General features: G+C 47.8%; 1 long non-coding RNA gene across 7 annotated transcripts in view; it reads left to right on the forward strand.

Annotated features, from left to right (window-relative positions):
• Positions 1 to 27101, forward strand: part of LOC144771561 (uncharacterized) — a 229427-nt gene that overhangs the window by 112790 nt on the left and 89536 nt on the right. For all 7 annotated transcript variants that reach the window (XR_013599344.1, XR_013599346.1, XR_013599347.1 and 4 more), the window contains one exon: positions 11222 to 11299. This is a non-coding gene — a long non-coding RNA (uncharacterized LOC144771561). The remainder of the gene's footprint in view (positions 1 to 11221; positions 11300 to 27101) is intronic.

The raw sequence follows: 27101 nt of genomic DNA on the forward strand, positions 1-27101 counted from the left end.
TTTGCGACATATTTATCGACAAACAGATGCCTACTCGTGTCATCTGTCAATGACTGGCCACTAAAATCGTGGAATGCCTCCTGAAAGCGTGTAAAAAAATCTGAAACCGATTCATCTGCCTTTTGCTTACACGACGCTAATACAGTCCAATCTATCTTTTTAGGGGAATAATCATCTTTAACTTAACTAATATAGCTGTAGGGAGATCTAAAATCAATTTACAGGGTTTCTGTGCAGGCTCCTGCTCTAGATGCATTTGTTCTAACTCTTTCCATAATGCCCCAAAAGTTGCACGATCATCAACTTTACGCACAGTTCTCCACATGTCAGGCGGCAATATCATTCAAAAAAACAAATCAATATCAGGCAAAGTCATGGTACAAGAGCTAATAGCACCCTCAACTTCCTCATAAAAAGCTGCTGGAATTTTGCGTGGATCAGGCAATGCATTTTTAAGGGCCATAACATCCGCTCTATTCCAGGGAGTGTAAACCCAATTATAAATAAAGTAACCCTTAGCATCAATAGAAGTCTTATCATCACATGTACCCGCTCCTTTAGGAGGAACATACAAAGGTGCGGCTTCCCGCATAGGTTTCGCATGAACTATCATAGTCTTATCTGTTCCAAAGATAGTAGCTTGTGCCACGCTGGTCTGAGATGTTTGTGCAGCTGCGTCTGCTGCCTTTTTCTCTTCTTGCAAACGGACTGCCTCAACACGTAATTTAACCAAACGCCTGATTGTATCAGCCACCTGAGAAAAGACAAAAAGACCATCACGCATTTGCTTACAATCCTGTGCTACATCATCGGGCTCCAATTCATCAGAATGTTTCCTGAACCGCTCAACGACCTCTGCGGCAAATACCTCGGTAAAATATATTTGCTCCCTTTCCTGCCAATTTTTCATCTCCTCTAAAAGCTCAGAAGCAGGGGCGGTACTGCAGAGGGCTTTTCGGGCAGCAGATCTAAGCTCAGACGAACGCTGGGCGGGCGGCATAGAACGAGTTTCTCGTGCTTTCTCCTGCTCTGCTCTGCCCTGCTCTGCATCTGACTCATAAGGAGCAGAAGAAAAAATATACGGAGGTGGAGAACGATCTAATAACAAGAAATCATCTTGCGGTTTATTAAGGATAGGATAAAGGGGTTGCCTAACAGTATATTGGCCAGTTACCTGTAAATGGCACTCCCTATCCTCTCTCTCTCTTTTAATTCTTTTGTTTCCTGGTTTTTTAACTCTAATGCTTTCGCATAAATGTTATTTCGCTGTTCTTTTTCAATCAAGGCTTGCTCACGCTTCCTTAGTTCACGCACTTCTTTCTCCCACATTTGCACACAGTCAAACATATCTTGCCTAGTTTTTCGCTTAAACATACATTGTTCCACATACTGAATCTTTCTCAAATCAAATGACCCTTGCATAGGCCAACGCAACTCAGGATCCTTACGAGTGTATTTATTCCATAACGTGCTGTACATTATTGAAGAAATACCATACTTAATATACATGTCCCTATTAGGCGTCCTCTTTTGGGGGGGCCGGTTGTGCTTCATCGAGTCTCAAACTGGTACCTCTACAAAAGCAGCACATCCTACGAAGTGTGCTAGAAACAGGCATGCCAAAAATAGTGCAAAATATGCAGTATTATAATCAAAGTAGCCCTTAAAGTACTCTTCGTACGTTGCGCCGTTCAAACAAATTCAAATAGAGAAAAATCTCCTCATAACCTGCCTATATAAATTGCAATTTATATATACCTTACAAACAGATACAAATATTGGCCAATCCTTCAAATCTAAAGCCACAGTAAGTGTTACTAAACCTTACCAATCCAAGGCATCAAAAACCAGCAGCAAGTGCCGTAGAACTGCTCTTACAAATCAAATAGTGTCCAGGTTCCAAACGCCAAGTTCTCAAATCGACCAAATGGTCACTGCACGGCGAATCAACAGAAGAGATCTCAGTCGAGGACCGGCACCACCTGGATGGTCAGTTCAGAAAGAAAGGTAAAATGCCGTGGTTGCAAAGACTCGGGTCTCCTCAGGGAGCGATCGCATCCAAAGCGAGATTTCAATCCTTCGTCTCGACCACTCCTTCAGGCATCCGAGTCACCGATAAACCCCACGTTGGGTGCCAATTTGTGGTGGTGAGCCTCAGCAAGGCCTACCAGTGCTAGGGGTTCTCCCTTCTCTGCACAGAGTCCTCAGACCATACAATAGAAGTTCGCACAGAAACTGGAATAGAAAATACAGAGTTTATTAAACCTCATGAGGTGGAACTACATTCACACAGCACCCTTCGGTAATGTATGAAGTAGCACCCTAAATGGAAGGAGCTTGGTCCTTTTATACCCACACAGGGGCTCAAATGAAGGCGGTACAAGTACAAAATGCTGGTGTTAGGTACATATAAGGTCATACAGAAAATGCACAGTCAACAAGTGGGAGGAGTCAACAGTTGCTACTTCTGGTGAACACATCCTGACAGTTACAGACTAACATCAGCTGCATGGACAGCTGCAAGCTCATCTGAGCATGTGCGAAGGTGGAAGATACTAAATATAGTTCGTCTCTAGGCAGATTTCAAAAGCAGTTAACAGAAAGGTAGGACAGAGCACATGGCAAGCACATGGTAGCACATGGCAAACAAAATGGCTGACAAAAATACAAAATGGATTCCACACAACGGACAAGATAGTCTCTAAATACAGGATGGCTTCTGCTAATGCTAACCTAATCGTGCCAAATTACAACACCCCGCTATTAGATCTATGTACATCTTGTCCTCATTTAGATGGTGGGCCCAGCAGGCGCAGGAGCCATTGCTGCCCAAAACTTAAGAAAGGACAAGTCCGTAAAAGATCTATTGCTCAAATCCACTCAACAGCAGGAAAGCCAGTCGGGCAGAGGGCGCGCAGATTAACTTGAAGGGAGCGAGGGTCAGGAGACCCCTGTCAGCTGATCCTTCCTGGAGTCCCTTTTTTCCTCTCATCGAGATGACCTATGCAGAATGAAACGCAAACTCCTAAGAGATCTGAATGACGTTTGTAGCAATGTGGACTCCCTGGGAGAACGAGTTCACATGCTAGAGGAGCACGAAACTGGAAGGGATGAGGAAATTGAGAACCTCCAACAAGAAGTCCTCCGGCTGCGAGAACAGAACCTAGATCGACAGTTCCAAACCGAGGACCTAGAAAACAGGTCCTGACGGAATAATATTTGTATCCAAGGTATGGTGCACAATGACATCGAGGGCGACCTAAAGCTCTTGTGGCAGGCTTATTATGCTCCATCCTTGGAGAACCCTCGGTATTCTCAGTCAAGCGAGATCACACTCACAAAGTAGGTCCACAAAGATTGGCTCCTGCGTCCCCGGCAGATATTTTGACCTGTGTCTATGACTATCAGCTAAAGAAGAGGATTCTCCGCGAGTCTTGGCGAAACCCAGACTTTACATTACAGGGACAGAAACCCACGCTGTTCCAAGGATCTGGCTGCCTCCACGTTTCTCAAACGCAAGTCCTTCCGGACGATCACGCTCCATCGCTGGGAATCTGGCATAAAATACTACTGGGGGCACCCATTCAGGTTGATTTTCTCAAACAAAGAGAAGCTAAGAAAAATCTGTTAACTTCCAGTGGCCTACAAATGTTTGGGCATTGATGAACCCACGCCAGACCAGTCCAGCCAGAATTCCCATCCTCGCAGATGCTGAAGCGGCCATGGGTGGACCACCATTAAGCTCCCAAGTCCGGCGCTTCGCCCTGATCCGTACACATTGGCGAAAGAGCAGCAAGCAGTGCTGTCATCCCTCACAGGGGCATCTTGGGAGTGAGGCGGAACTCATACTAACTGCACTCTGGTATTTTTTAAATGCACCCTTGACCCAAACCGATGGTGTTGACAATTTCTCATGGGCCTGATTTGGTGGGAGCGGGGAGCCACTGGCCACGGGTACCCTTTCTTTCTTCTCTAGGAGCAGGACATTCTGGACATTGAATTTTGTTCCTTGTATTAGGCCTATGTTTTCATTCTTTATGGGGTTTTGTTTTTTGAATGTTGAAGTCTCCTTCCCCCAGTTGGGCCTCCCTCCACATGTGCACGAGGTGGCAACCCTTTAACGTTATTTGCAACTTGCTTGGGACACCTCGGGATCAAGATTTGCTTTTATGCTTCTGCAGAGCGGAGCACCCCCATCATTCATGTAGATGAGCGGCACAATCCTAACGTTAAACATAAAAGGTCTTAACAACCCAGTCAAACGTAGAGCAATTCTGTCTTATCTGGAGAATTCCGGGACCCATATCTGTTTATTACAAGAGACCCACCTGCTGTCAGCGATACTCATAGGATGCGCTCTAAGGCTTTCCCGCAGCAGTACTTCTCCTCCCTCCCCACCAAGAAGGCCGGGATTGCCATTCTTGTTGCACGCATGTTTCCTGGGAAGGTCTGAGCCAGGATATCGGAGATTAAAAGGAAGCTCCTAGCACACTCCATGACCATAGGGTGACCTACACTAACATCGGCTACCATATATGCCCCTAATGAGGGTCAGGAGACTTTCTTACATAAGGCGATAGGCAACTTAACATCTACACCCGATCGGAAAATCCTTTTCGGGTGCGACCTGAACATCGTGTTTGACAGTCAGCTTGACCGTTCAGCACAGAGGCAGGGACAGACAGGGGCTCTCTCTCATACAAACCTTCAGTGGCTACACGACTTCGGAATAGTGGACTTGTGGCGGCACTTCCATCCTCACACACTCGACTACACTTTTTACTCCCATGCCCGGGTGACATATGCAAGGCTGGACTATTTTCTAACAACCCACTTTCTCCTCCCGATAGTGCAGAACTCAGTAATTGAACCCCAAGCAATTTCAGATCACGCGGCCTTGACTACGACTCTGCTGTTCCCTTACCACCTCTAGACCATCATACTACAGGAGACTTAGGGACAAGCTCCTCCACCACCCTGAAGTTGTAACACGCCTAACAAAAACACTGGAAGGCTTTTCAGCTATTAATGACACCCAGGACACCTCAATTGTCTCCCTTTGGGAAACTCTTAAATTAGCAGCCGCGGTGACTTCATAGCTACGTCAGCTGCAAATAGTAGGATACGCAAAGAGAAGAGGGATGAACTTTCCAAGCAAGTACTTGAATTGGAAGGGATCCAAAAAAGGACAAGGGCCCCTTGAATCTGGAGGAAGCTAAAGGCAGCTAGGGTGCAGCTGGCCAGTCTTGACCTTGAGAGGGCGGAATATGCAGCACTCCATTTGAAGCACACATTTCATACCCGGGGGGACAAATGCAGCCACTTGTTGCCCTATAAATTGCAGGCACAGCCACAGGCGGTGACAGTCCTGCTCATTCTGACTGAAGGGGGCTTGGAGCATACACGGAGTGAGGATATAGCTAATACGCTCTGAAATTTTTACACAGACCTGTATACCACACAGCCTTTACCCGACCAGAACCCCTCCAGGTATTGCCAGGGCATAAAACACTCCAAGTTGACATCTGACCAGGAGGCGGGCCGCAATAGTCCCATCAAAACCGAAGAAGTCATCTCAGCAATAGCTCGACTTAAACTTCTTAAATCCCCTGGCCCAGATGGATTTACCGCCATTTTTTACGAAATCTTTTGTTCAATCTGAGCCCCAATCTAGACTCGACTTTTTAATGCCATTGACAGCACCACGGATCAGCCACCTACCATGCTTTTAGCATTGGTAGCCGTTTTGCCCAAACCTGGGAAACACAATAGATATTGCGCATTTTGCAGGCCGATAACTCTCTTGAACATAGACTTTGAGATTTTCACAGGAATCCTTGCGTCCAGACTGGGATCCAAAATGCTGGGATTAATAAACCTGGACCATGCCGGATTTGTTGCGACCAGGCATTGTAGCCATAATATCAGAAGGCTACTGCATCTCTTGGATCAATCCCACCGTCAGTCAGAGGAACGCGTCTTCCTATCAAAAGATGTCAAAAAGGCGTTTGACAGGGTCCACTGGCCCTTCTTGGAGACTGTACTGGAAAGGTTTGGTCTTGGGCGCCGTTTTCTCCAATGGGTGTTCAGCAGCTATAGCCGCCTTCAGCCTCTGTTAGGGTAAATGGTTTCACCTCTGACCCCTTTAATATCACCAGGGGGATGCGACAGGGCTGTCCGCTCTCCCCTTTTATTTTCACTTTACATGGAGTCGTTAGCACAGCGGTTTTGGGAGAATAAGCAGATTAAGGGAATTCTTTTTGGGGGAGAGCGACATACCAACAGCCTTTATGCGGACGATGTCATTGCCACCCTGGAGTCCCCCCACACCTCAGTTCTGTGTTTTTTGGCCGAGCTAGAGGAATTTGCAGCAGCTTCTGAATTTAAGGTCAATGTGGCCAAGTCCCAAGCGTTGGGCTTCTCATTGAAGCAGACCACCACCACCACCACTCTGGACCAAGGGTGCCCCATTCATTGGGATCAAAAGGTTATGCCAGACCTGGGTATCACGCTGTCCTAATCCACCACTAAGACGATATCTTTGAACTACTCTTGGCTACTGCACTGGACAAGAAGGGGCTCAAATGGTGGCCGCCGTTTAATCTCTTGTGGCTGGGTAGAGTGGCAGCCCTCAAGATGAGCATACTCCCTAAAGTCTCATACCTTTTTCAAACTCTTCCGATAGAACCTTCCCCGGGTGTTTTAAAGCGGCTACAATCTGAATTTATCGCCTTTGTCTGGGTGGACAAAAGTCCGCGAATAAACAGGAATCTGAGTTTTAGACCCCATGAGGAGGGGAGGGGCTGGAGATTCCCGACCTTGACCGATATTATAAGGTGACACAGTTGTGGACTCTATTAGAATGGGCCTAACCGGAATCTGAAAAGAGCTGGCTCTTTATGGAATGTGTGTTAGCAAAAATGTCTCTCTGGAAGATCCCTTTCCTTTGCAAGGCCTCTAGGCCCCCAGGGATGTATGGCTCCCTGGTGGCTCAAGCTACATTGAAAGCTTGGTATGCTACAGCCATTCGCAACAGTCTGACAACTTTCCCATCGCCCCTCACTCCCATTACTGAAAATTCGGGCACAGGTCTAAAGGGCATTTTATTTTACATTGAGGGCCCCCGATCCTGCAAGGATTTAAAATCTGACGTTAACATACCCAAAATTGAATGCTACCATTATTTTCAAATACGACACTGAGTCATGCCACACAGGTTCTTCCGGGAGCGGAGAGGTCCCTCACTCGGTACAAACTCTGATTGCTCTCAAAACAATCCACAAAGCGACTCATCACAGAACTATACCACAATTTACTACCCCCAGAACAGGTGGTTAAGCCAGCGGGCCAAAGACAGTGAGAGGCCGCGTTCCGTCGGACCCTGACCCCCAAACAATAGGTAGAAATGTACTACAGAGTCCGAAATTCAGCACGCAATGTATCTAGCATTTAACGGCCACTAAGATTATAATGCATTGGTATTTTACACCCTCCTGACTCCACAATATTTTGTTTAGTCATAAGTCCCTAGTAAGGTGATATTCCATATACCCAGGGCCTGTAAATGACATGCTACTAGTGGGCCTGCAGCACTTATTGTGCCATCTACTTAAGTAGCCCCTTATAACATGTCCCAGGTCTGCCATTTAAGCTACTATGCCGTTTTTAAACTGCCATTTCAACGTGCTATTATACCTAGCTTGCCAAGCTTAAAACTAACATTTTATTACATATAAGTCACCCATAGGGTAGACACTGGACAGCCTATTGGCAAGGGTACATTACAATTAAAAATTTAGACATGTACTTCTAAGTCTTCTTACATGTTTTGGTATTGAAAAACTCATTAATTCGTGTTTCACTACTGTGAGACCTACCTATCCCATAGCATAACATTGGGTTACCTTATTCCATGTAATATGTGCTAACTTTGGGAACAGGTAGGAAAGTCATGGTTGGTATCTAAGGAATTGTAATTTACAAACGTATTTAATAGTACAGTCAGATTCTAAGTAACGATTACAAAAATTGCACTTTTAGAAAGTTGGCATTTTCTTGTCCCAACCATTTGGTGCCTGCAGCCTGTTCCTGGGTCACAGGACTAGGTGTGAGTTGTAGTTATCCTTTGTACTTTCCTCCCATTCAGCTACACAATAGTGTGATGAGGTGTGCCTTTAAGGGGCCATCTCAGGCAGGTAAACAACCTTTACAACGTAACTTTTACATCGCAGAACCTTTACAACGCAACCATTACAACGTAAACTATTACAACGCATTGCTCTGGGGGGCGCTCTAGGATAGGGAATAGGTTAATTTACTATCCAATAACCTTCCCTAGTGTCCATGGGGACTGGAGTTGGAATAGTAAATTAAACTATTCACTATCCAGCACCCCAAAGCACTATGCGTTGTAATGGACTGCGTTGTAATACTTGCGTTGTAAAGGCATGCGATGTAAAAGCATGTGTTGTAATGTCATACATCCATAGAAATTCACGCTAATCCAGTGTGCCTCTAGCCAGGCTGGGGCCAGGACAGGGTGGCAGGAAATTCCAAGCAATTTGAGAGTGGAGCTTCTAGCAACCTCTCCCACTTCAAAGAAAGTACTAGGGATGAAAAGGGAACTCTCAGACCCACTCATCACTTCCCTCCTGGACCTACAGAAGGACTCTCAGAGGACTGCATGCTGCTGTGGCCTGCTGTGTACTTCAGAGGGATTGCTTTGCTGCACCAAGAAAGACTGCTCTGGTGCCTGAAGCCTGCTCTGAGCCCCAAAGTACCCTTGAACCCAGGACTTTCAGAAGTGACTCACAGGGCTAGTTGGCTGGCCCCCTGATCCACCTCATGAGAGCATTAGGGGCAGAAAAGGCTTAAACCATCTTAAACCTGCACCTGGACCCTGCCTGAGTCAGTCCTAACCCTCCAAGCAGTGCCTCCTTGGTAGTGGTGCTAAAAGTGTCCAGATAGCCAAAATCCAAAACTTGGAACTTGGAATGTTTTTGCTCAAGAAGTGGTCTGAGAACTGAGAAGAGACTGGGACCAACCTGCTTGTCCATCGCCCAAAGTGTATCATTGGTCGGCCTGACTTTGCATCTGCTCCCACGTTATTATCCAGAGCAGCAGATCCTATTCAGTGGCTCCTCACAGAAGGGGTATCAAGCCTTTGGCGGCTACATCCTGCATCTTCGTTCCGCTGGAGCTTTTCTACCTCCAAACAAGAGACTTAGTTAGAACAAAGGATTCTTCACCGCACCTTTGGCCAGCGGCGCCTCAAAAACAGCGCAACCTCCTCTGACACCGCAAGCTGCTTTGCCCTGCTGATCTTTCCCTTGTCAGATGTTTTTCTACACAATTTCTTCTCGGTCTGAAGGTAAGCCGAGACAGGGCCCAATCCACCTTGTGTATTGTGCTCCATCGCAGTCGTGTATAACTTTCAACTTTGCCCCAGTCTCGCATGTCCAGATGTCTGCGGATGGCGATCTGATCTTTTAAGGGCTAGTTTTCACTATATACTTTAAAATAATCATTACTCCTGTTCTACTGATTAGATTTTTGTCTTTTTGGTGTCAAATAATCTATTAAAATGTAATGTATTTTTCTAAACTGGTTTGGGATTTTTCTTGTGCTGTGTCTTCACTTTATTTCCGAATATGTTTGCCACATAAATACTTTACACATAACCTCTAAGTTATGCCTGACTGGTTTTGTGCCAAGCTACTGGAGGGTTAAACACAAGTTAATTTTATGACTTTAGTGGTTCACCCCGATGGGGATTGTGGCTGTTGCTTCAAGAGGGTCCACATCCCATCTCATCCAACAACCCAATTTCTCACTCTGATGGATGCTTGTTTCTTGAAATTTGTTATTTTGTTGAGGTTCAAATCATGGACATTTTTTATGTTGCAGTCCCTGCATGCATTAATGACTCAGGGCCTCATTTATGAAAACTATAGCATCACTGTGTGAAAACAGCAATGCAACAGTTTTCACTGCGCCCTCCTTGTGACATGATGGATGTGCTGTATTTAATGTATGGCGCTCCATGTCGCAAGGAGTTACAGATACATCAGTATTTCTGATGTATCTGTATGCGCAGTAATGACGCATTGCTTAAGTGTGTCGCAAATGTGACGCAAATCCAGCAATGGATCATTACACATGGGCAAGTCCCATGTTAAATGTGCCTGCATCAGTCTTACGCCTGCTGTGAGGCAGACATAAGATTTTGACCCAGTGGCATCCTAGAAGTGGTGCTGTGAAATCTTATAGATTTCACTGCGCCACTTCTACAAGGCTTTTTGCGGACGAACGCCCATCCTGCAAACATTATACCTGACGCAGGTATAATGTATCGCTGGGCTTTACAAAGTGACGCATCTGCTTAGATGCGTAATATTGTAAATAGGGCACAACATGGTGCATTTTCTACAACGCCGGTGCATCGCAAAAAGTGATGCAACGGTGGCGCAAAAGTGTTGCAAGGCCTCAAAAAGAAGGCCCTCAGTGGGGATCCTAGGATTTTAAAATATCAGGACTCCCACTGGTGTCCCTGGTTCCCAGTAATGATTAAGTGGGTGTGGACAGAAGTCAAAAGGTTAAAAACCAGTTTCCTAGAGGGTACTGCTTATATAGATTTTCATTAAAAAAATAAATTTTGTACAACTCTGAATGTGCTTAACATATTGGTCAACATTCTGTGACTTCACTATATAATTTTCTTACTTTTAGGTCATAAGGTAACTCTTCATTTGAAAAAAAATCACTCATTGTTTCAAGCAAAATTGTATGTTGTTTCCAATGTATTTCGATGTTTTCGAACCACCCTGGCTCTTCTTCAGTTGTATATTTTTCAAAATACAGCTGGGTGGTCACTTCCACACACTCTGACTTTTTCTTCCTGGTTATTCCCACTTTGCATGTGTTATATGTTTTTTAGCAGAATGTAACACTAATTTGTTTGGATCAGCATTAACTAGTAAAATTGTTTTTATATGGTGCTCAATTAGTTGAGAGTCAGCATCACAGTGCTAATAACAGCTCAAGGCTTCTCAAAGTTTCCTAAATCGAGGTCTCTGTTCCTTAATTTGTATTCAAAAGGTTGTAGGGGTTTGCCCTCCTGCTCAGCTATGTAAACAAAGTTTGTTATAATAAATATATTATTGCTGTTCTTGGTTAATGGTCCAATATATGTTAAATAAATATTTTGTTCATTTGCTTGCAGGTGTGAGATTTGTGTATGTGCTCTCACAGGAAAGGTGGCAAGTGATTGGGCATGCTCGGGCAATTTAACCTATGGCAGGTTAGTGTATAGGACATCTCCTGCTGGTTTTTTAAGTGTAGCGTTAGCCAAGACCTTTTAATTTTACTAAACTGATACATACAATATACTTATGATGGTGTTAGGCCCTCATCTTCATCATTGGTCTGTTGCTGTGTCCTTCACATTTTTCTTGTGCGCACTGCAGCATATAATTTGGGGGGGACGGGTCAGCCCCCTCCAACCATTGGCTAAGTTAACTGTAAATGACAGCATTCTGCTCTTTCACAAGGAGCATATACCCACAGGGCATCATTACGACCTTTCAGCAGAGCAGTGGCCCGGTGGTGCAAACCACCGCACCACCGCTTTGCTGAAGGTTGTCACCGCCGCCCATCAGATTACTACTTTTCAGTTTTCTGGCTAGTGGGTAGTGTGGCAGTTCCCCCTGCGGTGCCCATTTCAAAGGTAGCCTTTTAAAAAGGCACAGCAATGGGAATGCCCCACAAGGTTCTTGCAAGGTTCTTGCACGGCATGGACTCGAAAATCCATGCTGTGCAGGAACCTAAGTGCATGCACATGTTATGCTCCCCTGTATGCATCCACATATGTTTGAGGCACACAGGGCCCCCTTTGTTTCCTCTCCTGCCCAGCATGTTGCGGCCTATGACGGCTACCCCTACGCCAGGGAATGGAGGTTCTCTGGTAGAGCCTGCCGTCCTAGGGCAGTCCGACTGTCTGAATCATAATTGGACGGTCGGACCACCTGTGTGGCGGTGACTGGAACTGCCACCACCGCGCCTCCACGAATCTGGCGGTCCTCAGACTACCAGACTCGTAATAAGGCCCTAAGTAGTTCCCTCCAGTGCCAGAGATTACTATAGCACTGTGTGCTTTTGAGAACAAATAATATTCTTTTTTTTAGCCAAATCTTGTTTAACATGGAAGAGTACTCGGCAACTCCACCAACAATAAAGTTTTGCAAAAATCCTGACCAAACAAAAAAACATTGCAAAGCCGAAAGGCTATCTGTCAATTCCAGACCTGTTGTATTTGCCAATAGTTGTTTAATTTTGATTTCACTCTGCTCTTGCAGAAGTCTGTTTCCTTCCATTGGCTGACGATTCAAGCACCAGGTGTGTCGTACAGATGAATTCAACTCCCACGTGGTCTTCTAATGAGATGGCAAGAAAGAGATGTGCCTCTGAGGGGGTCGCTTATACCATAGAGCATACTTGTAGAGTTAACCTAAGCTGATACAGTGCCATAAGTGCATGCTGCTCTTCTCCATGGTGACAGGAGACACCGACCTTGAAATCCACTGGGATAATATAAGAGCAGGTGATTGATCAGATGTGACTCCAGGCTGCTGACACTTGAAAGCATTCCCATTCTGCTCACGCAAGGACAAAAAAATAAAATGTCTGTGAATCTGTCAAGCATGACAGCCCCTGACATAACGAAAAACTGGAATAGAGTCATTCACTTCAATACACACACACAAATAAACAACTTAAAAGATTAAAGCAGAAAACTGTTTACAGGATGATAAAAATGAAATCAAAACCGAAACTAGTAATCTGCAATCATACAGAGAAAACCTAAATCATCACACCTGAGAAGAATAAACAAATACATTCTATAGTGAGAATACCTACAAAACAATTTAAGTTTTAAACCATCGTATGTGTTTGTGGTATTGGTATAAGACAAACCGAGCCAAAGGGCAGTAGAGATCTGTACAGGGTCAAAGGCAAAGATACAGTCAAATGTGAATGGAGAAGTACCTGGTTTTTAACAGTGAACTCTAATTTTGCTGCTCTTGGGGGGGGGCTGCCTCAAAACACTGATTGTGACCCTGAGTGCTGATATGGGTGAATGAAATAAATATGAAAAACTGGATCAGCATTGATACCCTACTCTACAGTCTACTTTATGCACTCCCCCAAATCCCAGATTGTAAACGTCAGTGCTCATAGAGATTAGCAGGATGTGTACTAAAGGTGGACCGTAATTGGACCTCCTTCGCCTCATTGTCCTCATGCTTCCACTGGAGAAATCTCAAATCCCTGATTGTGGCAATGAACGCGTCCAGCCAATTAGATTATGTAAAATAATTGAAAATACGATTGACAGCAAGTTTTAACAAAAGTATTGGCCCTTTAAATCACCTGGCACCTATTTTAAGTTTAAATATCTCAAAACTACTGGAAAGATTTATACAAAATCATAAAAAATGCACACTTTCTAAGTAAAGTTCTATATTCCTTAACATTTTGGTGTAAATCCGTTTAATGGTTTTTGCTTTACCGTGAAAGCAAAAATCGGACATTATATACGCCCACTACACTTAACTTTTTTTTGCATGGACGGATCTTCAGAAAACTTACCATGCCAAAACTTAGATGAGTTGATAAATTGCCACCATTCAAGAAAATGCGTTCTCGGGGTCAAATATTGTAAGCAAATCAATAGAAAATATCCCTGCTATGCCTACACAGTGGTGACCGCCACTTTGTAATGTCTGTATATAAGAAATTTTGTGTGTTCTCAATACCTTTGGTGTCGTTTGACAAGTCTGTACAAAACTTTCCCAAAAAAAGTAATCTATTTTGGCTCCTTCATTGAAAGCGTTGCGCCGATCTGTCAAGTGGGCGCCAAGACAAAGGGAGTTCGAAATGTGCAATTTCTTATTTTAATGCCTATCGGAAAGTTTTCTCATGACAGTTTAAAAAGGTGCTCGGTAGGAATAAAGGGGTTAATCACCAGAAAAGGTTGAAACTTCAGCTCTCTTTGCATGTTACCCAATTTCTGCTTATGCTTAAACCTCTTTGCAGCCAGTTTTTTGCTTTAGCTCTTTTGCTTTTTACCCCATTTTTGCTTTTGCTTAAAGCTCTTTGTAGCCCTTTTTGCTTCTGCTCTTCTGTTTTTCACTCAGGTTTCTGCTTTCTGCTTTTGCTGATTTCTGCTGTTTTCTCTTTTGCCTAATCTCTTCTGTTTCAGCCCATTTCTGCCCTATTGTAGCTCTTTTTCAGATGTTTTGCTCTTTTTCTAAATTCCTCTGGTTTCGTGCCTGTTTTGATCTTGTCTTAAGCTCTTTTCAGTTTTTTCTCCCTCTGTGCACATTTTGCTCCACAAGCTTCCCGTGCCTGTTTCCACCTTCCCCAGCACCTTACCTGCACTCCCGCCTGTTCTTCCTGCTGCCCACTCTGCCATGCAGCCCCGCTCCCAGGTAGCCCCCCACTTACCTGTGACCAGTCCGACTAGTCCACTGCCCTTTTGGACCTGGCTCTGCTGCCTCCAGACTATGCCTCATCTCCTTCCAGGTCACTCTTCCATTTTCTCTCATCTCTTGTGCAGCTTTTTCCTTTTTTCACATCTCAAGCTACTTTCTTTCTCTCACTTAGTAAGTTTTTTACTTCAGCTTTCTTTGCCTTTCACCCCTTTTCTGCCTTTGCCTAAAGCTCCTTCCAGCCCTTTTTAGGTCTCGCCCTGGAATGAGCATCCAAAGGATGCGTCCAGGGTCGGAGACTTATAGTTATCTGTCTCGAGGGAAGGAAGGACGAGAAGGTGTACGAGCTTTGCTTGCATTTCACTGCCTTCACGCGCACCGCCACTCACGCATGCGCACATACACAGCCACACCGCCACTCACGCATGCGCACATACACATCCATACACAGGCACACACACCCCGTCGCCGCCGCACCTACACGCATACACAGAGACCCCTCCACACACACCAGCCCCTCTCCTCCCGGCTCCACTCACCGGTGTCTGGCAGGCGCTCCCCGGGTCTCCAGGCTCCTTCCCTTCCTCCGCAGCTGCAGGCTCTCCCCACATCACGCGGGACTCTCTCTCCACATGGGAGCCCCGCCTCCTCAGTGCGCCCGCTTCGTCCCGCGGGTCTTCACCCGGTCCCCCATCTCGGGACCGGGACTTTAAGGGAAACAGTATCCAGGGCTCCTTCCTGGTCACGGGAGCCCCGGGGCCGCAATGCTCACGCCACTTCCTGCTGCCGGCTCCTCTTCCTGGTTGCACGTCAGGTCCCGGGCCAGCAGCCAATCAGAGCGCGGCCCGGGAAAGACGTCACAGAGGTGTCCCGCAGTACCGCCCCCGGCCTGCCTGACTTCCTGGTCGCAGGAGAATTCTACTGCTGAACTGGGTGTTATAACGCAGTCTCCACATGTAACTGTCTGCAAAGGTAATGCAACACTTTTCAGTTCTCAATTACTTTATTCAGGCACTGAAGTGGGGAAAAAATGTAATTAGATTAAGTTGGCAGCCCTAAAAGATGTACTTGTTCTTTAGATTTACGTGATTCGTTCACGTCTATTACACAGCTTTTCATTTTATGTAACGTAGTCTTTCCTATGGAGACCTACAACCGGAACCTGGGGCTCGAATCAGGAGTTAGGGGAAGAATTAGTCTGGTGTACACCGGAAGTCGCTTGTTTGAGAGCGGCGATCTAAACTCAGTGCATTGAAAGAAGGTTTACGGGCAGCCTCGGAAGCGAATTGACCGGGACGGGTGCTGGAGCCCTTCGGACGCGTAGAATGTTTTCCGGGCTGCAGAACCTGGGTGTAGCTAACGGAGACGATCTTAAAGACACCCTATCCAATTGCACAGAGCCGCTCAAGACCATCGAGCAGTTTCAGGTACGGGACTTCGGGATAGCGGACATCCAAGTGTATTGGCCAGCGTGTGAAGTCGTTGTGTACACTGGTGACTGGACAGCTGATAGTAAATTTGCTACCTTTAGTTTTAGATGCTCTTTTGGGAATGAGAACTGAAGGTATACAGAATCACTTTTTAAGCGAAGTTGTGAACATTGTATTATTTGTAAACTGGCACATGTTCTGCTTGTTAATTATTGGGTTTCAATTATTAATTCTAATTGTTGCCAACACCGCTCTCTAAAATGTAAACATCCGGAAATGGTAACCACCTATGCGATATAGCCGTGTGCGCTGCTAGTCTTTTTGCATCCCCCAATATTTTCAGTAATGAGGCCAAAATCGCATGTATGAATCTTCTTCCATTTATTTAGTCCCTAAAGCACGCCTCGGAAGGCAGTGTGCATTTAAAATAGAGAACATCTGTTGAATTGCAGTTCATATCGGTAGTGCCACGAATTGATATCATATTTGTAGCAGAATTTCACAGTAAAATAATTTGCCGGATTAAACACTGGATTCCGAGATAATAGGGTTGCACGTAGGCCACTGGTATGAATCTCAGCATAGCCGATTCAACCATTCCCCCTTGTGAGGTTGATAAAAGTAGTATCATTCAGTTGAATAGTAATCACAGTGTAATTGTGAGAGAAAAGGATACTTGCACTCTGTAAGAATGATCAGGTCATCAAAATGTTAAGTAGCGTTCTATTTCCTGAGGAGGGTATTGGGGAGGTTTGTGTTGCTGAAGAGTTTCTACTTTTGCGATTGTTGGTTTGCGTTTGTCCCCTTCAAAGCCTGCATTATTAGCACCCCCCTCAATGTTAATTACCCAGCACCACTTACACCGACCCCCCACTCTACTCCCAAACCCCCTACACTCCATGTTGTTTATTTTTGCGCGTGTACGTGCCGCTCCTCAGATCCGTCCTTTACACAGCGTATCCCATGCGTGTCCAAAAAACACAACCCGAAAAATGGCCCGCTCCCGTGGGACCTCTGGGACAGCAAGACAAAGCAGCAGCTGTTTGGCAACACGTCTCACCCCAAAACAGCAACTGTGATGTGACTGCATTCCACTGAATATGCAGATCTCATTCTGTGGCGGGGAAACAAAAGGTTCGGCTTCCCAGAAGGCTGTGACAGCCACGGCATCGATGTGGGCAAGAAATGCCAGGCTTTTGACATGCCACGTGGGGAACGGAAATATTCTAAAGTGTTGGATTCATCGCTTTATAATATACTGAATCGATAGTATGAGCCGGCACTATATCACTTAAAATCGCATTATATCATAATAGAAATGTGAGTGCAGAGTGACAGTGAGTGCAGAGTGACAGTGAGTGCAGAGTGCGTGCTGAAACAGTGAGTGCAGAGTGCGTGCAGAGTGACAGTGAGTGCAGAGTGCGTGCAGAGTGACAGTGAGTGCAGAGTGACAGTGAGTGCAGAGTGAGTGCAGAGTGACAGTGAGTGCAGAGTGAGTGCAGAGTGACAGTGAGTGCAGAGTGACAGTGAGTGCAGAGTGACAGTGAGTGCAGAGTGAGTGCAGAGTGACAGTGAGTGCAGAGTGCGTGCAGAGTGACAGTGAGTGCAGAGTGACAGTGAGTGCAGAGTGAGTGCAGAGTGACAGTGAGTGCAGAGTGAATGCAGAGTGACAGTGAGTGCAGAGTGAGTGGAGAGTGACAGTGAGTGCAGAGTGACAGTGAGTGCAGAGTGACAGTGAGTGCAGAAACAGTGAGTGCAGAGTGCATGCAGAGTGACAGTGAGTGCAGAGTGCGTGCAGAGTGACAGTGAGTGCAGAGTGCGTGCAGAGTGACAGTGAGTGCAGAGTGAGTGAAGAGTGACAGTGAGTGCGGAGTGACAGTGAGTGCAGAGTGACAGTGAGTGCAGAGTGACAGTGAGTGCAGAGTGACAGTGAGTGCAGAGTGACAGTGAGTGCAGAGTGTGTGCAGAAACAGTGAGTGCAGAGTGACAGTGAGTGCAGAGTGCGTGCAGAAACAGTGAGTGCAGAGTGCGTGCAGAGTGACAGTGAGTGCACGGTGAGTGCAGAGTGACAGTGAGTGCAGAGTGAGTGCAGAGTGACAGTGAGTGGTGAGTGCAGTGACAGTGAGTGCAGAGTGACAGTGAGTGCAGAGTGACAGTGAGTGCAGAGTGACTGAGTGCAGAGTGACAGTGAGTGCAGAGTGGCAGTGAGTGCAGAGTGACAGTGAGTGCAGAGTGACAGTGAGTGCAGAGTGAGTGCAGAGTGACAGTGAGTGCAGAGTGCGTGCAGAGTGACAGTGAGTGCAGAGTGCGTGCAGAGTGACAGTGCGTGCAGAGTGACAGTGCGTGCAGAGTGACAGTGCGTGCAGAGTGACAGTGCGTGCAGAGTGACAGTGCGTGCAGAGTGACAGTGAGTGCAGAGTGACAGTGAGTGCAGAGTGACAGTGAGTGCAGAGTGCGTGCAGAGTGACAGTGAGTGCAGAGTGACAGTGAGTGCAGAGTGAGTGCAGAGTGACAGTGAGTGCAGAGTGACAGTGAGTGCAGAGTGCGTGCAGAGTGACAGTGAGTGCAGAGTGCGTGCAGAGTGACAGTGCGTGCAGAGTGACAGTGAGTGCAGAGTGACAGTGAGTGCAGAGTGACAGTGAGTGCAGAGTGACAGTGAGTGCAGAGTGACAGTGAGTGCAGAATGAGTGCAGAGTGACAGTGAGTGCAGAGTGAATGCAGAGTGACAGTGTGTTTGGGTCTCGCTGGAAAAGCATCCGTAAGGATGCATCCAGCTAGAGACCAGTAGCGATCACTGTGGGAGGAATGACGGACCAGAGGGTGCACTAGCATTTCCTCCCCTGGATTCGTCTGCGCGAACGCGCACGTCGCGTCCGCGTCCCGCGCCGTACACATCGACTCGCTCACACACACACCCCCTATCCCACAGTCACACACACGCACTCCAAGACACATACACACACACACACACACGCACGCACACACGCGCACACACACACACACATACACAGGCCGCCCCCGCCCGCCCGCCCGTACATGCTTCCCCACCCCCACCCCCCCCCCCCGCCCGCCCGCCCGCCCGCAGCTCAGCAACGCACTCACCGGCTCTCCTCAGCTGCAGGGCCCGGCAGCAGGACTCGTCTTCCCTCATTAGGCACCGGGGCGCAGGGTAGGCTCCTGCCTGCTCCGGTGCACGGCTCCAATCGCGGCTCTTCCTTGGGAGGCGGGGCAGGCTCCCGCCCTCCTACTTCCTGTTTCCTGTTGTCGCGCCGGCCTGCCTGACTTCCTGGTCGCAGGCCGGCAGAGTAACGAGGATGTTTTGCGGTATTTATTTATTTAGTTAATTATGCATTTTTATATAGCGCAGACTTTACCCAAAGGCGGTATTTATTTATTTATGTATTTATGCATTTTTATATAGCGCACATGCGGAAAAGCAGGCGGCTTCCAATTCCAGCTTCAGGAGGGCTGTCTGTCGTGAACAAGACCTCTTGATGAAAGAGATGCTTGTCCAGCCCTATGTTGCATTCTACAAGGTATGCACTTTTTTAATTTTATTTTATGCATTTTTAAAAAGCGCGGACTTTACCCGAAGGTGTCAGAACACTGTACAATAGAACCAGTTACGTTACATAGGAGAAACTGTTACAGAAATGGAACAAAGTTAGCAGGCCATAGAGTCAAAACAGCGCAGGCAAAAGGCACACATTATTGAACACAGAATGTACAAACAAATATATGAGTATATATGACATTTACAAGGACTAAAGAACTAAAATATATCTGTTGCCGCCACCTCAGTGGAGTAAGCACACAATTTTGGATGTCCCCACTCTAAGTCAGGGCATTAATAAGAGGCTCGGAGGAGTTCTGGGAAGAGATGTTGATTTAGGCAGCAAGATTTGACCAGTAAATAAATCGGAACGGAAAATGTGAAATACGAAGCGGTCGCACTTCACTGGCAAAGCACTCCGTCCCCACTGTTTACAAGAGGACTTCCAGATTGTCAGGTCATGTTTGAAATCGCTGATGCTTGTTCATGTTGTTTGTGTCCTGTACATGCTGTGGCTGGATGGTGGGTGAAACAGGGTGACATAACAAGGAGGTCCTTCCAGAGGCTGGCTGAACATGATTTTTGTAATGACGGCACTTTGTCATTTTTATTGAGTTTGATATGGAGACTTAAGATGCCTCTTCATTAAACCCCACTTTAATAAGCATTACTAACCTGCCTCCCCATCAACAGCCCCCATACAATTTGTATACTGTCGTTTTGAAATCTTTTAAAGTCAGGGAAGGCTGTAATTATCTTTGCTTTTAATTTGTATTCTATAATCCGTTACTGTAATGGTTGCATTGATGAGTTTTATTTAGTTTGATGGCAGTAAGGACCTTCACAGTTTTTAGGTCTCGCTGGTCCCCCGAGGTCCTTCTTCCTCAGCAATTGCCTGCTCTCTGTCCCCTGGATTCTACACTCCAGAACAAGATGCTGAGTTGTTAAGATACAACAGAATCATAACAAACAATTGGAACACAAGAGGGGAAGGGTGGGCCTAACTAATAGTACTCTCGCTAGCGGCTTAGATAATCCTTTTATGTTACCTTAGACTTTCACATTACCGTGTCATATCTAGTGTGTGATATGTGCGCATGACCAGACTGTGTGTGGATCTGTTCTTGTATTTTCATCATAATAAAATACAATGAACATAATCTACACAAAAGTTATTTACAAAAGTTTAAGCTATTGCCATTATAATTTACAATAACCTTTTTTTACGTATTAATTATTAAAAAAATTACAAGCCATTGTTATTTGTAATATCAATACATCTAAGTCCTGTAAATACAACACATATTGCGTTACAAATGCTATAGGTGTCTCATTTGCGAAAGTTAAAACTATTGGCATTGTAAATGACAAAGCTATTAATTTAGCTATTTTCAAAACCAACACGTAAATAAAAAAAAGGTCATTTACAATACCAATAGCTCAAACTTTCCTAATGCGAGACCTATTGCATTGCAAATGCTTGTTACGACGAGCCTAGGCAGCATGCCTGTGCTGTCTGCAAGACCTGTTGTCTTCAGTAAGGGACTTAGATCCCGCCTGCTACTTACCATTCGTTCAGGTAAGTGCTGCTCTTCTTTGCTGCCTTGTAACTGGTTTAGGTAGTGATATGTCACTTCATTCTTTTCCAAGAGCAGCACCACCCAATTACAGTTTTATTATTCTTATGTAGCTTATCTGTCGTTTGGTGAACTCTTTTTAAAAAAAATTGCTTTGCTTCATGCTCTGTCAGTTGTTTTCAGCTTTGGTGCCAGTCTGCGTCATCCCACTGTTCCGATGGTAGGCAGGACAGCACTGCGTAGCGCAAACACATCCTCCTTCCTGCACTACCTACTGGGTTGGGGTGTCACTCTTTCTCATGGGAGCTGCCATGGAGCCTGCCGCGCTCATCACTCAATGCTTTATGACCAGTAGTTTTCCTCTAATTGGGCCGAAGTGTACGGAACAAACCACAATTGACTCACCATAAGTGTGAAAAAGGCCACTTTTATTGAAGACATGTGCACCTTACACAACATAACCTTGGCCTTTGCCGGGGGCTTGGCCAGCAGCATGGCTGGCTAGGACGTGCGACTGCGGAGCTCCTGGGAGACTGCCTAGTGATCCGGCTTGAAAATAGACCAATACTTCCAAAAAACCTATTAAACTGAGGCTGAAGGTATCCTGAAACTGATGTAAGGAGCGGAACGGAGTTCTAAGGCGATACCAACGAAGAAACCGCGACGGAGGAACAGGATCGTACACCCGACTACACCAAGATGGCGGCCATCGGTACCCGGGGGTTACGAGCGCAGTGAGTTCTGTCGCCCTGCTCTTCCCCCCTCTCCCTGAGTGACGCTGCTGAGGTGGGGGACACGCGCGACGGAAGGCACACCTCGAGCGCTCCCCGGCATTGGCTAGGTTTCCACCCCTCCATCAGCGGAACCGGAGAACACGCACCACGGGGCGACCTGCACTAAGATGGCGCCTGGAGCTACGAGGGGGAGCCCTCGGACCTGAGAGGAGCGAGGCAGGTTGTCGACTGGCCGGCGCGGGAAGATCCGGAGCAACGGCGGAGTGAGAGGTGAGCTGCGAGAGGCGTGGGCTACTGCGCCCATACCGCTCCCTGGGGAGTGAAGATCCTCTCCCGTACGAGACCACGGCCGACAATCCTGATCCCCGGCAGCAGAGCACCAGCAGAGGTGGCGGTGAGTCCGGAGGAAATGGGGCGGCAAGCGCGTGGGCTGGGGACAAGCATCTGTCCCCCCCGGTAGGGACACCCAGAAGGTCCGGACCCGTCCCCCCGGACCACAACGCAATAGGTGGGAGATACAACTACGACCCAATACCAGCTCCTCCACAGGGGGCCCACGCAACGAGCTGGAAGAGACGCGCGGGGACACCCGGGAGGGCCCTGGAACTCCCCCCCCCCTACACGAAGGATATCACAGCAGCTCACCCGACTTCGCCTGGGGGACGCGAAGATTACGACACGCTCTGAGAGGCGTGGGAACCGCAAGGCATAAAGGGGCACATGCTGGGGCTCCCTTGGCGGCGGTAGCCAGGCTGGTAGACACCTACAGGCGATACGAACAGCAACGAGCCAGAAACACCGCCATCACAGGTCGGAGCACCGGAAGCGGACGCTGAAATATATTATCGCACACCGGCTACGCAATGAAAAAGGGGCACGAAACCTCGAGAGAGACGGTGGAGGGTGTGCGACCGGGAGAGGAGGAGAGATCTGGAGTGTCCGTGACCGGTTGGCAGGGGGACAGGAGACGCACCTGCCGAAGACTGCTGTCCGGGCCGAGCCGGTAAACTTTTTGGAGGTCGGGAGACACGGACGGTGCCTCTGCCGGAACGGGGTGGAACAGGGACGCCTGGGGACCCCGAGGTGGCAAAGGGCTGAAGAGAGGGCCCTACCATCGGACGCAACGAGAGACCACCCTGAAGCCCCACCTGACGTCCGAGTGGTGAGAAACAACCTGCCATTGGAACACCCGGCCAGCGACCACCCGGGAAAGCCATGGGAAAAAAGGACATCCCGCCAAAAGGACCTAAACAGGGCCCAATGGACAACTTTGCTGCGCCACGCCAGGCGGCGGATAACCTCTCAACAGCCCCTAACATGGGTTCTGACGCCGATCAGCTAATGGCGGCAATCCAGGCCTCCCGTACAGACATCCAGGAGTCCAGAGCGGCATTAGAGGTCAAAATAGGTGAGGTGGGTTCGGAAGTGACACTCTTACGACAAGACTTTCGTAATCTCTCTGACAGGGTCACCTCGGCGCACACACGAATGGGGGAAGCCGAAGACACTATCACGATATTGCGGAAGGACATGGCGGAGCTACAAGCATCGCATCGCCAGCTCGCCTGGAAAGTGGATGACGCCGAAAATAGAGCTCGGCGCAACAATCTGCGCTTTGTGGGATTTAGGGAAGGACTTGAAAAGAACGACATGGTGTCCTTCCTGCAGGCGTGGTTGCGAGAAACATTTCCACTAGCACAATTTTCGCCATGTTTCATAATAGAGAGGGCGCACAGAGCACTCCTTGCGAAACCGCCGGAGGGGGCACGACCGCGTCCGGTTATTGCACGCTTTTTTAACTTTGCAGACAGAGACTTGATACTGAAAGAGGCGAGGAAGTTGGGTGAGATCCGGATAGAAAACTCGCACATCATGATCTTTCCGGACTACAGCCAAGAGGTGCAAAAGCAGAGGCGATCCTTCGACTCGGTGAAGGCCAAACTCAGAGACTTGAAAATTTCGTACATGCTACTGTTCCCTGCGAAACTTAAGGTGCTATTCAATGAACAGACACTCTTTTTTACACACCCGGAAGACGCGTGGCAATGGTTGGAAGAACGTCCAATCCTAAACAGTAGAGAGATTGCAAGACGTGAGGTGCTAGATAGGTCACTGAAAAACACGACCCGCTGGGAACTTCCGAAGCCTCAGAGACTGAAATCTAGACGAGCTAGGAGGCAAACGCCAGCGACGCCATACAGAGGCCGCGACGGCAAGGAAGGGGCGTTCTGCCTCTCCGGGAGGCGCAGCAGCACCGGGTTCGAGATATGCAGTGCTACGCACCACGGCGCGATCCGAAGGAGACGAAGAGGACACACTCGACAGTCCCACATCGGGTGGGGAGGGAGAAGACGACGAAAGACAATCAGATCATCCGTTGGTACAAGAAATCAGGGTGTTGGAACAGGACCGATCGGGACAACACAGTGCGCCGGAATCTGAATCTCAAGACTCCAAATCCTAACGGGAGAGGGATTATGACGCTCAAGGTACCATCAGCTTAGAGACACTGGGGAAAAGAGAACAGACCCGTAATTGGGAGGATTGGAAGAAGTGGAGTGGCAGCCCGCTACAGGAAAGCACGCAAGTTGGCACACCCCCTTTATTGTGTTGTGTTTGACACATTTGTAAGGTTGTTGGGGATTTGTTAGGGAGGGCTTAGTGGGTGGGCGACAGGCCTACTCCTTCTGAAAGCTATGTCCATGTCAAGGACACACCTGGAAGGGGAGGGAGGTGGGGTGGGGGGGAGGGATTCTCAAGTTTGTTGGGGCACAAGGGGGGGGACACTACATTCATACACTTTGACACACCGTTTCCTACATCCAACACGGACACCACTGGCAGATAAGGATCAATCTTCGCAATGGCAGATACACTAGATACACCACAACAGGAAGACAGGGGAGTCACCATCCTAACATGGAACGTAAATGGCCTGGGTTCTAAAATTAAACGGGGACTGGTAACGGCCTATCTTAAGAGAATAGCACCGGACATAATTCTATTGCAAGAGACACACCTGCGGGGGAATAACTGTGCATTCATAGCGAGGGGGCGGTATGAGGTCCTGGCACATGCAGGATACACGTCGGATTCTAGAGGGGTAGCGATACTCCTCAAAATGTCATCCCCGTTCTGTACTACACGTACATGGAGTGACCCTCAAGGAACTTATGTGGGAGTGCAGGGGACGTGGAGGAGACTTAGGTACACTATAATCTCGGTTTATGCACCACCGAAACTCCAAGCACGTACGCTCAAGGCAGTCGCGTCCATTCTTTTAGATACAGCAGACACGATACAAATAGTGGGAGGAGATTTTACCGATGTAATGTCTGAAGAGCAAGACCGCACTGGGCAGGTACGTAGAGGAGGCACATGGACAGCATTGTCACAGCAGATGGCCACAATAGGACTCACTGACATATGGCGGTGGCGACACCCTACACAGACCGCATATTCATTCTACTCAGGGGCACATAGGGTCTTTTCTAGGCTAGACTATATATTCATAGCGAGGCAATACCTAACCGCAGATGACGTAGCAGAATACAAAGCGAGGGGAATTTCGGACCACTCGCCCCTGTATGCAAAGGTGGGAGGGGTGCGGAAGGGGAGAGGCGCGGAATGGCGTCTGGCGGCTTGGGAGCTCCAGAAACCGGAGATTGCACGCGGCATCAGGGCAGACATTAAGGTGTATGTAGCTGAGAATGAAGGATCAGTCGCTTCAGGGACTACCTTTTGGGAGGCGATGAAGCCGGTTCTACAAGATAGAATACAGAGGAGGTTGGGGGAGGAGCATCGGAAACAGCTTGCAGAGGTGGCAGACCTGGAAACCACAATCTTGAATTTGGAAGAGAAATATCTACAGCACAAGGACGCGGTAACTCTGAGACGACTGTTAGACACTCAAAAGGAGTATAGAGGGGTGGTCTCCAATGAGGCACGGACACAGTCCCTGGCAACTCTCCATCGTTTATACGATGTCGGAGATAAATCAGGTAGGCTACTGGCATGGCTGAGTAAGAAGGAAAGGATGGCTAGGTGGGTGGAATGCATCAAGCCAGCAGAGGGGGACATAGTGCGCAATGACGAGGGGATAGCGGAGGCTTTCGCGTCCCATTACGAACACTTCTATGCGGCCAGAGACCTAGGGGATGTGGACATGGTGCTGCAATATATGGAAACGACGGAGGTACCGGTATTGTCCTCCGATGTATGCTCGGTGTTGGAAACAGATATCACGGCAGACGAGCTATCAGACGCTATAACCAAACTGAAAACGGGTAAGACGCCGGGACCGAACGGGTTCCCTGCGGAATTCTTTAAACGAGCAACTGATCTTTTGACGCGGCACCTTAAAGTCCTCTTCACCGAAGCATACCAGGAGGGGGCCCTTCCACCTGACCTCGCACTAGACACCATAGTACCGATTTATAAGGAGGGCAAACCAAGAGAGGACTGCTCCTCATATCGCCCCATTTCTCTCCTTAATATGGAGGTGAAGATCATAGCGACCATCTTAGCGCATCGCCTACGAACAGTAATCCCACACCTAATACATATGGATCAATCGGGATTCCTGCCGGACAGAGCAACCAAGCTAAACCTTAGGCGAACGCACAACTGGCTGCAAGAGGTCCGGGGTAGGTGTGAACCCCACTGGTTCCTCTCCCTCGATGCAGAAAAGGCGTTTGACGCGGTGCACTGGCCCTACCTTATGGCGGCGTTGCAGAAATTTGGCCTTGGCCCAAAATTCCGGGGGTGGATACAACTCCTATACACGGCCCCGAGAGCACGAGTACGGGTGAATGGGAGATTATCTCGTGAATTCCGGGTTGAAAGGGGTACGCGCCAGGGGTGCCCGCTCTCGCCTCTTCTATTTACACTGACGATCGAAATCCTGGCCGCAAAGATAAGGCAGAACCCGGATATTCGTGGCTTCCTGCGAGGAGCCTCAGATGCCGTGCAAGAAAAAATATCCCTATATGCCGATGACGTGCTACTGTACATCACCCAACCCGACACTACGGTGCCGGTGTTATTTGAGGAATTAGACAGATATGGAGCAAGAGCGGGTCACAGGATCAACTGGCATAAATCGGTACTGTATGATCCACAAGGGACGGAGGTGTGGGGGAGCCTGCCGGAAACACTGGTTACTACCACGGTAGGATTCCAGTACCTGGGCATCTACATTACCCTAGATGAGAAACTCTCATTCAGTAAAAACATAGCACGGATCATGGGGGAGGCGGTGGCAGACATGACTAGATGGAAACAATTCCCGCTTACTCTTCTGGGCCGGGCGGCTATGT

The sequence above is a fragment of the Lissotriton helveticus genome, chromosome 8 (genome assembly GCF_964261635.1).
Source record: "Lissotriton helveticus chromosome 8, aLisHel1.1, whole genome shotgun sequence".
Lineage (NCBI taxonomy): Eukaryota > Metazoa > Chordata > Amphibia > Caudata > Salamandridae > Lissotriton > Lissotriton helveticus.